This window comes from Haliaeetus leucocephalus, unplaced genomic scaffold, assembly GCF_000737465.1.
Source record: "Haliaeetus leucocephalus isolate CR32 unplaced genomic scaffold, Haliaeetus_leucocephalus-4.0 Scaffold915, whole genome shotgun sequence".
NCBI lineage: Eukaryota > Metazoa > Chordata > Aves > Accipitriformes > Accipitridae > Haliaeetus > Haliaeetus leucocephalus.
Window position 1 is genome coordinate 1,396,607 of NW_010973351.1, and position 18,689 is coordinate 1,415,295.

Consider the following 18,689-nt stretch of genomic DNA (forward strand, 5'->3'; position numbering starts at 1 on the left):
TGAAGAATGGGTTTCTCATTGGTTGCCAGGTATTGAATTTGAAAGTGAAATGTTTTAACATAGATAAATATTACAGGAGAAACAATATATTTTTTTTTCTTATTCTTAGAAGAGATACACTTATAAAATCAAACTTATAGATGTCCAGGCAATGTTATCAAACCTATATTGGTTTTGTAAATCTAGTCAAACATTGGGAACATGCTATTAGAGCTCCTGTTGTGTAACTGATGTTAAGTATTGTACTGTTGTGATCATCTGAACTGAATACACAATAAAATAGGCTGTTGTTTTTATATAAGGAAATAAAAACATATGAGAATTTACTGAACATTGAGGCATATGCTCTGACCATTCAACTGAGATTTTCTTGTAGGAAGCCGATTTTATTTTGTGAACATTGATACCACCTTTTTAATGTAGTGACAGTAATTTCAGAGAAGAGGGACTTTCATGTTTTGAAATCAATGGAATTTATAAAGATACGATTCTCTTTGAAATTCCATATTGACTTTTCTAGAAGTTTAGCCTGTATTTTATCGGGAACTGGGAACAGTTGTGAAGATTGATTAATTTTGCTATATCTGACCCTGCCCCAGAAGAACTGTAACTGGCAGAAAGGTTGGCATTCATCTTAGCTAACTTAGATGTTCACAGCATAGACCTTGACTCTGAGTTGTCTAGACTTCCTTTAAGTCAGTTTTTTACAGTCATTCTTTATAAACCATAAAGAGAATTTAAACTACTACTTTCAATATAGGTATTACAGGAGTCTGAAGGTAATGCTTTCTGAGAATAAATTAGATGTTGCGGGTGCTGGAATTTTAGTGGAATGCAAGGGGTGACTGGAAAAATTCATAAAAGATAAATCCTTTGAGGATTATTAAATACATGGACACCACTTCTGGTTCAGGGAATCTCTAAAATGCAAGCTTTTGAAGGCTGAGAGAGTACTTGTCAATGTATCTTTAAAAAACTTAATTTGTTTTCATGCTCCTCTGTAGCCAACCGCTTACTGCTATTGGCAAGGACAGGTTAGTGGGCTAGACACACCTTTGCTTTCACTCTGTACCCCAGTCTCATGCTATGACTTTGTCATAGTAATAGAAATGTTGGGTTTTTTACTCTAAAGTTATCTTTCTGCAGGCTACAACAATTTTTTATATGAAAATATCTATAAAAAAATTAAAAAATATAAAAAGTTGTGATGGATCCTCAGAGAAGAATGTATTTAAAAGGCAGTGGACCAGTTTACTAGCTACAGGCTCTTTTATTCCATCTGTAGCTACCTAGAACCTACAGCACAGCCTGGAAAAGGAAGAACTATATGCTCCCATCCTGAGAAAGTGGGAACAGCTAAAAACTGGTCCAAGAAGGACTGTACTCAGAGAGGTCCAAGAAGTCCAATATGAAATTAGCCCAGTGATTGTGAGTGGCCGTGATACGCTGCAAGTAATACCTGCTCCAGTCACCATAGCTATTCCATTACACTGAAAGACATGCAAGATGTTTCTCATTTCTATTGTTAGAGAAATTATTTCTATAAATAATTCAATTTCCACTCTTTATAAGTAATTAAACATTATTTATTTATTCAAGATAAAGTGAACCTTAGAGAGGTTGAATCAGTAGCTCTGTGGTCAGGGTATTCTTATTTTTCAGATGTGGGAGATGGTACAAGTCCAAATAGCTCTATGACCTGTAACTAATTCCAGCCAGCTCCCTAATGAGAGGGAAGATAAGCATGATAGAATAATAACACTGCTCACTCTTGGAGTAATGAAAACACTTTACACATTCTGAATTTTAGGTTACAGAATTCTTTTGATACGTTTACGATGGCTTGAGCTGAGTTTCATTTCATTATATTTGTGTTAGGAAAAATAGCTGTAGATATTTCCTATGACTGCTTTTTAAAAGATGATATGTGACTACTTTTCTAATACGTGATAATTCATTTGTATTGTTTTCCAAAGTATATATAGTCTGAAAATATCAGGTGTGAAAATATTAGGCTTCTTTAGTTTGGATGAACAATTGGATAGAGCTAAACATGGAATCATCTATTTATTTTCATGGCAAATAAATTTATTCTTTTGATTGAAGTCAGCCCCATATAAATGGTATGTGCTTTACCATATTAGAATAGGAGTGTCTTGTACATGCATTTCCTTACTTTGCCTATGTTTTGTGACAGTGATAGATACTAAATTCAAAGTTTCTTATTATATTTGAATTTATCTAATCCTCATTAAAAGGAGATGGGTAGACTAATTACAAAGGCAGTATTTTAAAGTTTACTACTGTCTTACTCTCTCTGTTCAATTAGTGTTTTGGCTATTTTTAAGGACTTCTAAATTAAAATGAGGGAATTTGTGGTGTTTAGAGCTTTTCAGGATATTAGATTCTGATGTGATGCCCCTTCAAAACCCTCAGATTTTGAAGGTCTCCTCTTTCTATTTCATGTATCCTTTTGGGCAACCATGTATTCTTTATTACATTCATCACATAAGTAAAAAGAAGGTTGCAGAAACCAAGCTGCTGTTCCTTACAGTATTGCAGACTAACATAAGCAATACAACTCTCAATCAAATTTTGTTTTCAGTATAGAATTAAGCCTGAAGAATCCTAGAATTTTTAAATTAATAATGTAACAAGAAAGGCTGAAAAAGGTTTCTCCTTTTTCCCTTCTCCAAATGTTTGATTACTCTTGTTAAAATTCAAGCCCTCAATTCCTTGCTTTTTTCATCTGGCTGAGGCAACGGCAAAAAAGGAAGACACTTTCTGGGGGAAAAAAAAAAGAATAAATTAACAGCTATGTAAATTGCACAAGTTTGTCATGTATGAGAACTAGTTTGTTTAACTGTAAATTTCAGTGAGCTCTGTGGGCAAGATAAGGGTTTAAAACATGATAGCATGGGGCAAGATTTGGAAATTTCTAGATATGGGGCTTACTGTAGCTCTCGGAAAGTTTTTATTCAGACTCAACAACCTATAAATGTAGGTCTTTGGGCCATGGAGGGCTTTGCTGCGATGCACTGCTTCAGTTTCCAAATGGAAACTTTTATTGTTATCGAGGACTAAGGTTGGTTTCCATAACGATTGTATGAGAGTTTCTGAAGAGATCTAAATTAAATAAATTAAAAAAAAAATAAAAATCAAGTTCTTCAGATCCTATGCTGGTACTATTGCTTAGCTAAAGACTAAGCTATAAGAATACCAGAATAAGAAAAAGATCTGGGGAAAAAAAAGCAAAATTTTTATCTCAGTAAATATGGTGAGTACATGCTGTTCCAGCAAAGCTTCTGAGTGATTGGATCTAACCATTTTCTCACACCATCTTGCAGTGTAAGATCACATGAATATTACTTGAGCTCAAAAAAAACCCAAAACAACCAAAACAAAAGTTTACATTTACAAAAAAATTATTTCAGCTGTCATGGAAATGCAAAATGGTAAGTGTGAAGTGGCTTTCCAGAATAGCACTTATCTATTCAAAACAACGGCAGCTAGGATATTCAACATTGTGGTATCTAAAAATGTTTTTATCCTACCTATTTGTCTTTGGGTAAATAATGGTTAATGGAAGCACAGTATCTGGAAGTGTTGGCTGTATACACAAGGATGATGGTGGCCAAGATGATGACTTTAGGTGAGGTCTTATCAGCACATCAATATAGCCTCTTGAAAAAGAAAAAAAATTGCATCATCTTAAATGAATGAATAAATAGTTTTGCATGGATCAATACAGATAGGAAGAATGGCCTAAGCTGTAGGCTGTGCAGATAAAGTTCCTCAGTATTTTGACTGTTAGGTGTGAAGAATATTTGGTAGAAGACAGGAAGAAAATGAAGGATCTATTTCTGTCGTAGCTTCAAAGAACAAAACTCTTGAAATGCCTTCTCAATAAATCCATATCTATATAAATGAATATTTCATGAAGTTTATAGAATCATTGTAACTTGAGAACCCTCACTGAAATGACCTTAAATTGGAACCACAAATTCTACTGAGGAAGCACACTGATTTTCAAAGGAGAGTGAAATACAGGTTTCAGAGTTATGGGTCCTCAAACATTCCTAATTTAAAACACAGTGGAGTTATCACTCAACTATAATATTATCCCGGCCCTGCAGTTCTTTTATGTATCTAACTACCACTATAGTGAATGCAGCATTTCATCAAGATAGTTACAGAGCTGGACTTCAATACTTCTTTGTTTCTTTATGATGATTTATTTGGAAAATATTGTATTTGGCAGTAGTAAGAATAGAAACATGCTTTGCATCTTAAACTGAAAACTAAAACCCCAACTGTGCAAACACTTAAGCAGGTGTTCATTTTTGTGCATTATGAATATCTCTTTGCAGAATTCAAGACTTGAATAGTCCACTTGCTTTTGTTGGTGTTGCTGTACACAGAACTTTTCACTTTGACTGTACAGCTGAGCTTATTTTGTACAAGGTTTCATATCTTTTATGAAAGTATGTCCTCTAGCAGATTTCTTTAAACTCTTCTTTGTATGTCATATTTCCTATGTTATAATATATTCTATTGATATATTGATAGATTGATATATATTGATATATATATTATTGATATATTGATATATTGCAATATTCTAGTTGGTTTTGTCTGCAGCTTGACTTGGTATCAAAAGTTGAATGTGTCCTATATTTACTATATATCATGAACACAAGAACTATTATATTAAGCAATATAACATTCAATTTATTTTTATAAACCTGTAACTGCCATACATCATCAGACTAAATTTTTACCTAATGCTGAGGGATTTGTACCCACTATCGCTAGGACTGGATCTAGCCCATCATGGCTGGTCTACACTTGCTGTGTTTGTCCCACTGTACAACTGTGGGTGGGATGTGATCTACATTAAGGATCATGTAGGCAGCACAAGTGGACACATTATAACAGATCTCTGTAAAGTGCCATTGCAGAAGCCTTGTAAAATGGAGCAAATCTCACTAAACAGTAAAGGGATGCTGCTTTTCAGTCTTATTTGGGGATTTTTTTGTGTGGTATTTTTGATGGATCCTCTTACGCAAAATCCATCAACTCATCTGATACCACTGGAACCTGTGAAGTGTTAACTCTTAACCTCATCCTTTTGGAAGATGACTTAAAATGGGTAAAAGGATGTGTGTTATGTGGAGAAGGGGGATATATATTTAAAAAAATAAATAATGGTGTGATAGGGATAAGGGGGGGGTGGGGGCTGATGCTTTAAATCTCCGTGGGCCTCGGAATCGAGCCTGTTTCAGTCAGATTGTGGCCCTGCTAACAAATCCAATAGCAGCTAATCTGATCATCTGCTCTCTAGTTTTCATGCTGTGTTTTCTTCAGAGTTCCTTCTCCTAGTTCCAGTCTGTGACAGTGTGATAAGACACAAGAAATTTAGTCATCATTGCTGCTGTAAAGGAGCTCAGAGAAGGGATTATGATATTCCATAACCCTTACATTAGACACGGACAGGGGCAGCCACTGCTGTGATTACAGGCCTGAACACTGCTGTTATTTTTCCCACCTCCCTCCTACTATTTATTTATTTATTTATTTATTTATTTATTTTGATTTTTTTTCTTTTTTTTTTTTTTTTCCAGAGAAAGCTTTAAAAGATTACCTGAGAAATAGTCACCATCACAATCATCATCCTAAATCTCGTAGTGCAGAACTCAGAAGTTGCGCAGCTCAGAAGGTTGTTACACTTCTAACCAGCACGGCCAAGATAACTCTCAAGCAAGTTATCGAAAACACTCATCCGCTATTCAGTCATTATTAGGAAATTCAAACAGTGTAAGCTGAACAAATCAACATGGAATACAGAGAGGATGCCACAGGGAGCATTGATTTGGGAAAAATATAGTTTACTGCCGAGGCAAGTCAGAGATTAGGTTGCCTTTCCTCTGTTCTGCACATGGCAATATTTGTGACGAATATATTATTTGCGGTACCTCTTGCTTCTGGGTATCAAGTAGGTTTGCAGTGCTGTCGCTGAACCAATTATTATACTTGTGTTAATTGACACTCCAGCACCAAGTCTTTTTATGCCATCCATGACTCTTATCCCTATAAAGAAGGGTTTTCCTGAAAAAAAGTAGGGTTTTTTTAAATAGCAAAGTCACAAATTAAAAAAATGGTTGACGATGGAAGTTGCATTGCCCACTCTCATGGAAGGAATAAAATGGTCTGGAAATAATCTGTTCTGTTGTTTGTTTGCTTTAAAAGCAAGAAGCGAGAGAGTTTTTAAATTGGCTTAAGCTGTTGGTTAGAGGTTGCTCCTTGCATTTCAAAAGGAATCCCCGCCGCTGGCATTGTTATTTGTTTTGGAGCATTATTGTAAGGAAAGGTACTGTATGGAAATGCAAGCCACATGCCTCAGCCCAAAGACAGGGAGTGCGTGAAGCAGAGGCACGGCGTTCCGCTGGGACGTTCTGTGTCTCTGCACACATGGTGTGCAGTGCTGCTCCGCTAGTTGGACCCAGGCAGATCCAGAAATAGCTGTAGGACAGTTACTAGACTGGCTCAGTAGCTGCTTCGGAGACTGTACAAGAAGATTTCGTTGCCGATGAACCATCTGACAGGACATGCCTAGTCACCACCAAGCTCTGAGCAAGGAGGAAAGGTTTTAATTACAGCAGCGAAAGGCAGATCTGTAGGCTCCACACAGGACCCAAAGAGGTGCATGTTGTGAGCGCTGGACCTCCTTTACGTACCGTAAAATTTGGGTTACGTTTGGCTTTTGCCTGCAAGTGAAGGCCAGCTGGGCAAACTTGAGAGCTCTGATAGCACTGGAGACTGCTGGCCTGCTGTCCGGTGAGAGATTTTTGAGTTTTTCAGAGGGGATTTTGATTTCTAAAGCAGTAGTGATCTACCCTATACAGAGCCTGAGACTTCAGCTCCCGGACGAGATCAGAGGAGAGTGTGTTTTAAGTGTGATGTACTTAAAATATGGCAATGTAAATATTATGTTAATACTTTATATTTGAATATATGTAATCACTATGAAGAGAGGAACTTTGAGGGACATATTATCATCATTAATTCCTACCAACAGGTTTTGTTTAAAATTTAATCAAAGTATTCCAAATATGGTTTGCTATATTTGATGCTATTTATAATGGTTTCTGTGTGCATTAATTTTCTTTTTAATTGGAAGACTTATGTGGTACAATCTCTTTGAAAGTTGACTGGAAACTATTAATTCTGACTTATCAAAGTTTTGCATACAGTTAATGTAAGGTTTAACCCAGCAGTGTTTTCTGGAGACAGCTAATGCTTTCTTTAAGCAAAATTTCGGTGTATCCTTTCACAGAATTCTTATGCTGAGACACAGAGCAAAGGTAATAGAGAGGCGTACATAGCACTGCCTTAGCACTCACTTACCCCTTGACAAACACAGCTGGATTTCTTTGGCCTGTTTACAGACAATATTGAAAAGATTAAATATTACCACAGAATAAAAATTCCCTGGTAAAAGTAAACTGGGAGAGAAAAACTATGCAGCCTCTTCTAAAAAAATAAATAAAAACTGACAAATGGCTAAGACTGATGGCAAAATTCCCTATTAATTTATGGTATTTTGTATTAGGAGATTCAGCACGCCTTGTGTGCAGAGATGACAAGACAAACGATGATAGTTTTTGCTAAGTAGGTATGCAATCATCCTTATAAAAAAAAAACCACAATCCAAAACAAGAAAAATCCACCCTCCAGCATGTTCCTCTTCTGCATTTTGGCTTCTGTGTTGAAGCTGATTGCCTTGAGTACGCCTTAGCCATTTGAATTTGATCAAACCCTTTTGACATTTCTTAAACATGTTTTCCTGTATTACCCCCGCCATCTCAGATATTGCTGACATCCACAAGCAAAGTGATCCAGAACAATGGATAAGCACTCACTCAGCCCAGCCTGTTAAGATGAATGATAACTGATATTTTTGTTTGTTTTCTTTTGATATTTTTGCTTTTCTCTAGTCAAGTGAAAATTTATTACAGAGCAATATATCCAGAAAAGACTTTGCTATGAAGAGGCCTTATTTGGTCTTGAGCTAATCAAATTGGGAACTCAGCCCGTCAAAGGTCAAGGTTGTAGACTACTTCCTGTTTCCTTTAAAACTAAAAGAAACATAAAAAGATGCAAAACTTTTGAGCCATCACCCTGGGGATTTCAGAAGATGATTGAGGGTGGAACAAAGCGTACCCTTTTGCTTCTGGGTATCAGGAAGGACTTTAATGGTATCATGACATTGATCATTGAATTCAAGGTCACAGTCATGTCAGTGTTAATGAATTCCAAGTATGATTCCACAAAATATTAGTATACAGCAGATAGGAAGCAGTGCATATTATAAATGCTCTTAGACATTATTTATAACCCATAGTAAAGCTCTATGTTGTCCACCCATAGTAAATTTAGGCAATTGTTTCTTTCATGTCATATGAGTCAACATGAACAAACAGCATGCTTAAATTCTACACAGATTTTTTGTATTCATCACAGTTTTAAGGAATTTGTATACATTTCTTGAAACTAGGGTTATAAATTTCTGGAGAAGTTATCTAATCCTGACTAAGTAAAATATTGATAACACTCTGATCTGAAATGATTTTCTGTCTTTGCTGATTTTCTCAGCCTGTAGTCAGTTCACATTTCCTTGTGATTTGCACATATTCAAAGTCAGATGAAATTAGGGCAGAGCTGTCTCAGTGCAGCCCACAGTGACAGAGATGTCCCCAGCTGCCGGAATTTGCAATTGTGACTGCCTCTTTTCTCTGTCCACTATAAATATTTCAGTAGGTCACGAAAGAAGCCAGCTACACAAATCACAATTATAATGTATTGGAGTTAGCTTGCTTTCTATTGGCTTAGCATAAGCCAATACTTTTTTAAAATTCCTTGTTATGAAGTGTGCATTACATGTATTTTAGCTATTTAAAGAACATATTTTTCAAAAGGCTTTATCAAAGGGATTTTCTTTTTTTGTCATAACTGAACTAGAATTAGAAATTGGAAACACAGCAAACTTCAGTGAGATTCATAATGCCACTTAGAACCTGTTCTTATTTATAGCATCTGTCTCTATCAGAGTTAAAACCAAACATTTCTTACATATTGTAGTACAAGTGAGCTATGCTCTTCAAGATCTAAGGTTCAGGCTGTTAGCTTAGTGGTAATTTAAGCAATGTTCTGTATCAAAAATGGAAGAAGTATTGGGTCTGACACAAGACTGAATTCTGTTTTTTGGAACTAGGGCAAGCAGAGACCAAGCCAAGGTGATAGCAGACATTTCCCTGGGCTTCTATGGATCACTGCAAAAGTTCAGAGTTTCTGACAGTGCCCATGCAGTACTAAAAAAAAGATAACAATCTAGAAAGGATAGAGAGAAACAGAAATGTTAGACCTCTCATCTGAAAATAGACGCTAGAGAAGTCTCCTCCACTGGGGTTTATCAGATACAGCCTGAGCGATGAAGCTTTCTCAGCAACACCAGTCAGATCAATGCTAACTGAAACCAAATGGTGACATTGTAGTTGCTATCTAATTTAGGTTTCAGCAGACCAAAAAAGTACATATAACATGGTGGTTAAAATGCTTCAACTGAAAAGTAACAATAAACTCTAATTATTCCATCTAACTCTTAGACCCTTTCAAGAATTTCCTGCTATTTTCTATCACGCTCTGGCAAACACTTATCAGAAAGTTTTTCTTTCCACAAACCTAACACAGTCAGGCTCTGTCAGCTTACTTGAGTGTCCCTTTAGAGCTTTGGAGCCTCCTAAATCTGTGAAGACTCTGTGGAATAATGAGAGAGAAGCTGAGCACTCATGTTTGCATTGTTTGTGAAGGGAGCATCTGGTCTCCCCAGGCAATTTTTGAAGTTTTAATATCATACAAAAAATTTCATAGAATCACAGAATGGTTTGGCTTGGAAGGGACTGTTAAAGATTATCTACTCCAACCTCCCTGGGCAGGGACATCTTTTAGTAGATCAGGTTGCTCAAAGCCCCATCCAACCTGACTTTGAACACTGCCAACGATGAGGCATCCACAACTTCTCCAGGCAACCTGTTCCAGTGTCTCACCACCCTCATCACAAAAAATTTTTTCCTTATGTCCAATTTAAACCTACCCTCTTTCAGTTTAAAACTATTGCCCCTTTTCCTGTCCTTGGTAGATAGGCAGCTTTGGTAGAAAGTCTCTCTTTATATCTTATAAGTCCCCTTTATATATTAAAAGGCAGCAATAAGGTCTCCCTGGAGCCTTCTCTTCTCCAGAAGAAAAATTAAGATAAAAAAAGCCAAAACAATGTGTTCTCATAAAATGCCTAGATAGGAACCTAATTAACTGATTTGGAGGCCAAGAAATTAATACAGTAACATACCTTAACAGCTATCTGATAATTTACTGTAAGGTACACAGTTGAGCTAGCAGCGCTGAGAAATCACAATAGGAGACTGGATGTAGTCTGCAATTTCTAGAGCAGGTCTAAGACATGAACAAAATACAGCCACTCATCTCTACCTTCCTGAAAATGATGCCTTTATCTGGAGTATCCTCCTACCTGTATTTTCCTCTTCTTCAGAATGATCACTGTGGGCAAATGCATATTTTGAGCAGACCTTAATAGATTTGACACCTGGCTTGTTAATAAGGGGTATGTTTGTAAATTAAGCATTTTCAGCATTTTCACAACCATAAAATCATTACAGAAGCTTTCCCTTTAGTAAATCACTTTGTAAAATAATTTGAGAACCACTTGTAGAAATAGTTTAATGATAAGAAACAATTCAGGTTGTCATTACATGGAATAAATGTGACCAGTAATGAGGCAAACTTAAGTGCGTTCACATTTGGAGCAATCTTATCCTAAACCAGAAAAAGGCCTTGAATCCATGCTGTATATTAGGAAAAGTATGGCAACTGGTGTTCTTATTGTCTTAGAGTTTAATTAGTTAAGGAATTTGTCTGCAATATGGTATATTTTTTTTTTAATATGAATATACCTTCCTTCTTAAAGTGTTACTAGCATAATAGATGACAGGTAGACGATCATAAGCCTTAGTATAGAGTAATGTTCATATGGGGAATCAAATCTCCTAAACAGGATGTTTGATAGCTGTCCCATGGCAAAAGGAGTCTCTATTGCAGCAGCATCTCCCAATCCCATCTGGATTGGGAGAGTTACTCAAACTATTGGTTTTGCTCAACTGGCTACGGTCCTACTTGACTCCCCCTGTGTTAACTACATACAAAACATCTGTTAAGTATCTTAACTACATGCAAAGGATTGTTCTAGATGCAATTCATGCAGCAACAGCTTTTATTGAATACTTAGTTTCTCATGTCTTATCTATGCACAATTTGATCACTTCTGCAGGAGGAATCACAGAGGGCAGCCTTTGGGACACTCCACTCACATTGATAATCAACACATTTAAGTATACTAATCGGATGTGCACAGCAGGAGCTGCCTTGAGGAATTTCTAGAACTGACCAAAAATTACCACATGGGTTTCTGTAATGGTCAAATACTTAATTGCAAATGTTCCGCCTATCACATAGTTTCAGGTTGATCTGCAGTCCAAACCCAATCTATTATCTCATCTATACAGGTGACTGAATTAATGATTCAAGTGAATTGAGTGGGCAGACAGGCACAGCCCTGATACCCAGCTACACCCAAATTATAACTAAAGAATGAACTTGATTTTCGTACTTTCATCTCACTTATTATTTAAGTCCTGTAGCTGCTGATGCATTAAGATTGATTTTGTTTGGGCTGGGCTGTTTAAGAATATATTTTTCTCCTGAGTCCTTACCTATGTTTCATGAATTCTATTTCCTTAAAAAAATACTTGAGCTGTGGCCGAGCTCAGAGAAAGGAGAAATTTGTGTTGCCTAAACCAGTATGGCAATAGTTTGACAAAAGTAGCACCTGCAAAAAGTATCAGTGTATTCCTGGCAAGGAGCATGGCTATGGAACAGAGCTGAGGCATGCTTCAGAAAGCACACAGGAATAACCTATAAAGCTGAAAACAAGCCTTCTTAAGCAACCTGGAAAAGTGTTAGGAAGATCCATAAACAAAAGGGGAAAAGTCCGTCACAAGCTATTTCTTGTACAGAGATCGAAAGAGAAGATATGGAAAGCAAAGGTTTTGAGCTAATGATCCTCGCCATTGTGTAGAAGAGATGTTTGAGGTTTGTTGTAAAAACAGCCTATGGTGGAGATATTTCTGCTGTTTCTAAAGCAATGGGACAATTTTACTGTATTGTATTTCCAGCAGCACTTTTGATTGTGAGAGAAAAGTGTTTAGCACACTCTGATAAGCCTTACTACACCTTCTTCTAATGCCTAAATTAAGCAGTATTGGACCTGAGTTTTCAGTCTATGGACGTTAGCATTTTTAGTGTGAAGAATCACACCTGCAGGACTGAATTGCATGCATTGGATTTGGGAGACTGAATTCTGTTCTTAATTCAGCAACTGACCAAAACCTGTGATTTTTAGAAAAATTAGGTAACTCCTAATCATAATTTTCTTAATCGTCATAAGAATTTTCCATTGTAAATACTTCCACCAGGGGTATTTTATAAGCTATGTACTGCTTTGTAAAACATTTGCATCAAGAGATGACAAGTACTATAAAATTTCAAATTAGTATTTTTGTATGCCCAGAGATATACTGCATCATTTCTGAAGTACTGATGTACAACCCAAAAATATGTTTGAATAGATGAAGTGGAAAAAAACTTCAGTGGTTTAGACTATCTGTAAAATCAAGATATGGTAGAGAGGTACTTTTTATTACAAAATTGAAGGAGATTTGTGTTTAATGTAAATTTAATTAGCTTTCCTGTAGCCATGTATGGTATAATCATCCAGTGTCAAGAAAATCTGGTGCTAGAAAGCAACTGAGAAACACTGTCTCTTCTTTATTTTCACTGATCAGACTGGAACTGCAGAAAAAAATATCAACAAAGCTTCAAAAAGAAAGAGATGAAACTATCACCTGCTTTCTGGTGCAATTGCATTTTCAAAATTACTCTCCAGCCATCGATGTTTAAAGATTGTGATTCTAAACCTAGAATATATAATGATTTGACATATATTGCTGGAAAGTATGACTTCCCTATACCAGTTGCACAAATTTTACTGTATGTTTTTTGCTATTAGTACAGGTAACTAGGATCCACTTTTTATATAAGTTTCCATATATTACCATAATAGCAGCTTTATGCCTCATAGTTACTTGCTTTGTTTTTCATTCCCATTTTATAACAGCATGCCTAAAGCCCATCAATATTCAAGTTAGCACTTTAAAATGAAACTATAAATTTCAATTTGGAGAAAATAAGCCCTTATTCAGGCTCATAAGTTTTAAATAACACATTACCATTGGCTACATTAAGTTTGCATTTCTAATGTTATTTTATGCATTTGACAATAGATGTTCCACTCTGCTCAGTAGTGGAGAGCAAATGCATGTGAAATGTAAGTCTGCTTAAAATGTAGGAATTTATTAGAGCTGTCAGTCAGCAGTGACATGAGAGTTAAATTATTTCTGAAGATATTTGAGTTGATTTTTGCACTTTCCATTGTCTTTATCCTCTGAAGTTTGAGTATAAATAACTCTTTTAAAAGGTTTTCTTCCTAGATTGGTTAGTGCTTCCTAAAGTCAAATAAAATGAAACTGAAAATAGAAAACTAGATGCACTAAATCTCTTAAGGAAATAGGCAGGTAGCATCTGGGGGAAAAAAAAAAAAAAAGAATTTAATTATTTATTTCTATCAATCCCAGAAGACCCATACTTTTATTTTTGTTGTTGTTTAATTTAGTTCCATTAGGAAAAATTGTGACAATTAATTTTCCTTTTGAATGCTTTCCTTTCAAGTGAAAGGTATGTACTGGTGGTCAAGTGGTGTCTTTTGCAACTGTCTGAACATTAACTGTGATACAAATTAGTATAAAATTCCCTCTGCTGCAGGACTAACAACAAGGAAATTGTGTGAAAGCACTACTTTTCCTGGCAGGAGTGATTCCTATTCTTCTTTACAGCTTTTCTTGTTTATTGCATGGATGGGCTATTAGAATTGATCTGAAGGAAAACAATTCCTTTTCACTTAACTCTTTTTTTATGATCGTCTGGTGCTACTGCCTGCATTTCTGAAGCCTGTTTTCTTCTACAGAAATTAGAATGAAAAACAATTAGCTTCCTTATGAAATATTACATCTGTGGGCCAGTGCAATCATCCTACCTTGATTAATTTTGGTTGTTAACTTAAGAGCTTTTGCATGTCTAGAATAACAAACGTCAAGAATGAAATCACTTTGCACAGTTTCCTACAACTGAGAAACTATCTGCATAGCTCTCGTGTACTATGTCTGTCAAAAAAAAGAGTGGTTTTTGCTAATTGATTAGTTAAAGTAGTTTATTCTTGGCTCAGGTGTCAAGACGCAACTAAAAAGTTAGTAAGGAGGTGTAGTGACATATTTTGGACTCTTGCATTCGTGTAAATATCATCATGCTAAGGAAGAAGAAATTTCCACAGCGCTGGCACTATTTGTACTTTATTGCTATGTGATGACAGGAAATTCCTATGGTTACTTGGACTGCTGAGATGTTTTCACATGCAAAGGTCAAAATTCAGTCATGGCATAAACAGATGAAACTTCACAATGTAAATTTAGTTTGAATATAACCGAATAAAGAAAATGAGTGTATTTTCTTCATTCAAGTGAATAATTCTCACACAGTGATTTACACTGAATACATAAATTTGTCATGCATTTCTCCATTATAGGCATAACTCTGTTTCCAAAAAGGGTATTATGACCAGAAAACATATGGTAGTAGCTCTAAAGTAGCTGGAAATGCCTTGCTCACAATTCTAATAGAGAAATTAATCAAAAAAGTCTGTAACAGGTTAGAAAATCCTGACTGCCATCTTTGCTGAACAACTAGTTCTCCTCAAAACTTACATTTGATTTTCCAGATACCTTTCTGAATTACAGAAATCTGGGTAGGGATTGTCTTTAAGTAAACAAGAAGGTGCAGGAGGGACAAAAGGTTAAGCTTTTGAACTCTGAGAGGCAATGAATGGATTGATACGGAACTGTATTCATGTCCATGCTAGAGCTGAGGCATACTACTGAATTAACATGCACTTATACTGCATTAATATACAAACTAGTATAGGCTGCCTTAAACACCAGTATGCATTTTCATAGATGTCACAATCGTAATTCTGAGCCTTTTATGCACGTTAAGGTATCAACAAAATACATTTATTTGTGGCTAGTGAACCAACAGGAGTCCAACATACAGATCTGAATACTAGTTACATTGAATATCTGCTGAGGAAGAAGATTGTTTCACAGATTTTAAGAAATTAATCTGTAGTAGTATAGAAATACGGGTCACTCAGAAGTGGAGCTATTCATTTATTCTCTTCTGGTGTTATTCCAAAAGAATGTGGAAGAACATTTCAAGTCTTTCTGTGTTAGGGAGCACAGCTGGGACACAAAATAAATGAGTTCTCAGACTGGACTTAGATGAGGTAGGTGTCCGCATTATGCCAAGGAAACTCAGGCTCTGTGTTTAAGCGGCTACAGTAATCCAGAGTTCCCGTGTAAGACATATAGTCCACATGGTGGAATATTTGCTGTGGCAGCAGGAGGTTTGTGCTGCGGCCTTTGGTGCAGAAGAAAGTAGATTTTAATTTCCCAGACAGACCTTGCATTCCCAGCACTGCCTCTTCTGAAGCCCTGTTTCCTTGACAGCCTGCTATCCTTATGCACCTCTCCATCTGGGTCTATGGGCAAGGACCCTGGAAAAAAATGGGACTGGCTCTTCAACAAGGTGGACAAAATCACTCTGGACTCTATGAAATTGATCTTGAACTTCAACATGACTACAAGGCAATACACAGGTGTCTACAGACTCAGGCTGAATCAAGGTGTTCAGAGGAGCTACTGTCTTTAGACTGTGGACATCGTCACACGACGGACCGATTCGTTCATGGAAAAGAAGGGAGGTTGCAAGGATTAGGGTGCCTAAAAGAGAAGAGCCTAATAATAAATACCATTCAGATACAGAAGTGATCATATTAGCTGTGCAGTCTGAACAATATCCATGGCCAGTGCCTTGAGTGTCTGGGTTTTCATGGTTAGACTATCACTCTCTCCCCAAGCCAAACTATTTAAAATGAAGAAGTTAAACTGCAGAGTGCAGGTGAAATCTGGAATGAGTAGCAACAGTTTTAAATTAACAGGCACAAGGTAATGTGCTGTATGACCCAAATATCTACATATGGGAAATGTAGGTGTTTTGACAGACTCTGGTGAAACTAAGGAAAAGCTGACCAGTTGAAAGCTTCATCTTCAGCCTGCCCTATTTGAATCATTCCACCAAGCTCTCAGCCAAGCCATTTAATAAAAAATGACATTATCCAGATATTGTATTGCAAACCCATCATGTCTGCAAAAACCTGCCTGGTTGTAAATCAAAACCTTTTTCAGGCAGTGGAAACAAGGATAACTTGCTTCAAGTGATGGAAAAATAGTGTACACAGGAATCTGATAATGCCAGTAGCAGAGGTCACGTCCATTAGGACAATTTCAACCCATTTGAATAAACACAGCCACTGCTCGAAGTAAAATCCAATAATAGATGTTGCAAAGCAAGCCATCTCACATGAATACTTGAGTCTTTGATATTTACTGGAAATAAATCAGGCCAGGAAAATAGTTCTGTGAGATGACTATTCGAGTGTATACCAGTGTACAGGTATGTTCTTTTTCTCTAGGTCTTGCAATGCTCAGTGATACTGCCTGTTGTAACACTGACAGTACTATCACTTAGTAGCCCCACAGTAGCCATGTTCGCTCCAGAATTTTCTGCTGTCATGGTTTTCTAGGGCTATCAGTAGTTATAAAAGATACATAGCATTTGGAGAACAGGGGGGTGTTGCTGTAGCAGCAGTTCAGCTCCTTAAAGAGTTCCTGAAGAAAGAGGAGCTCCTCTTCACCTGAGGCATATTTTTGCCTCACATAGGTGGTGTTTCAGTACTGCATTTCATAAAAAGAGTTGTCACCAGTAGATATGACCAATTTTAGACACATTTGACTGCCACTAAGTCAGTTGCTCCACAAACTCAAAAATAAGGTCAAGGAAAGTGGTGTTAGTAAGATAAATTGGTCAGGGAGGAGAAGAATCTTCTTACCATGAAGCTAATCAAGAACAGGCATGCAAGCCATGACTTACTCTGAAAGCCCATTTTGCTTTATTTTGTTTAAAGAATTGCAGAAAACTTGTGGAAAAGGCACTGACAGATGATGAAAATTGTCACTTGAGTTCCTAAAAATGAAATGACATAGGTCAAGAGCTAGGGAGAGTTACACAAAACCTGCAACAGTGTAAATGCTATATCACTTTTTCCTTCTTCTTTCTTAAACTATTTTTGATATATTCATCTCAAAATGGGAAATGTTATGACATTTTCTTTTATAAATCCAGTCTAGAATGTCAATATGAAGACAATAGCTGGAAATCTGATGAGTCCACTGCATGTTTGAGAGCTGATATGGTATGTAATGGATAAGTCTGGTGAGCTTATGTATATTGTCTGAAAATCCTACGCCACAGTGCAACACCGTTGATTTTAAAATGGCCTCATATGCCAAGTTTCAAAACACAGTTCTCTGCAATCCATATAACAGCACTGGCATGTCTACTAGATGTTTCCAAGCACCCTTTCCTGTGATTAGCTTGTCACTGAAGCAACACAGATGTGTAGATACATCTCTATTCTCCTCCCACCCATTATTAAATACTGTAGCAATGACATTAAATTAAAAGACATTAAATGCATTAAATGACATTAAATAGTGCCAATGCCACATGACAATAATGGTTATGGGGATGGAGGCACTAACACTTTATTGATATCTCTTCCTTACAATTTTTCCTTTACAGCCCACTTCCCCAAATTATGAAGCCTGAGCAATCTCTGACTTTAGATATTCATGCAAGTGTGACACTCATCTTTGCCTTCCCATTCCTGTGCTATATTGACTTGTCCATGTCCTCAAGGAACATTTGTCATTTAAGTTGTTGTTCGGAAGCTTTGGTTGAGCTTTGAAACTGATACTGCGGAGCAGTATGAAAAAAAAAGGCTCTGGCCTGAGCTATTCTCTGATGAGATGGTTCTATATCATGTGAAAATTGCTAATCGTCAGAAAAATATTGTCAAAACAAAAATGAAAAATAACAGATTCCTAGCTTCCTTGTTACAGCATGTTATTAACCTCTAATAAAAGTATGGCTGGAAAAAAAATAAGAATAAAATCTCAAACATTTGAAATAACGTAGACAAGAATGTCCTGCCATACAGCAGAGTAATTGGACTTTCTATTTTCTGAATTTTATATGAACCTTTTAAAAGTAGTTTGGATGGGTTTTTTTCTTATTTAGCTACTGCAGATGAAAAAGCTGATACACTTAGCCATCAAACTGAAATATATATTAGGTACACTGAAAGTGATGCACTATAGATAGTTCTTGATTTTTCCATTCTAGCACCAAGATGAAGTACAGCTGATTCAGTGGAAATTACAGAGTGGTTCCTGAGAGATCAGGACAACCAGATTGATAGGACAGAGGTT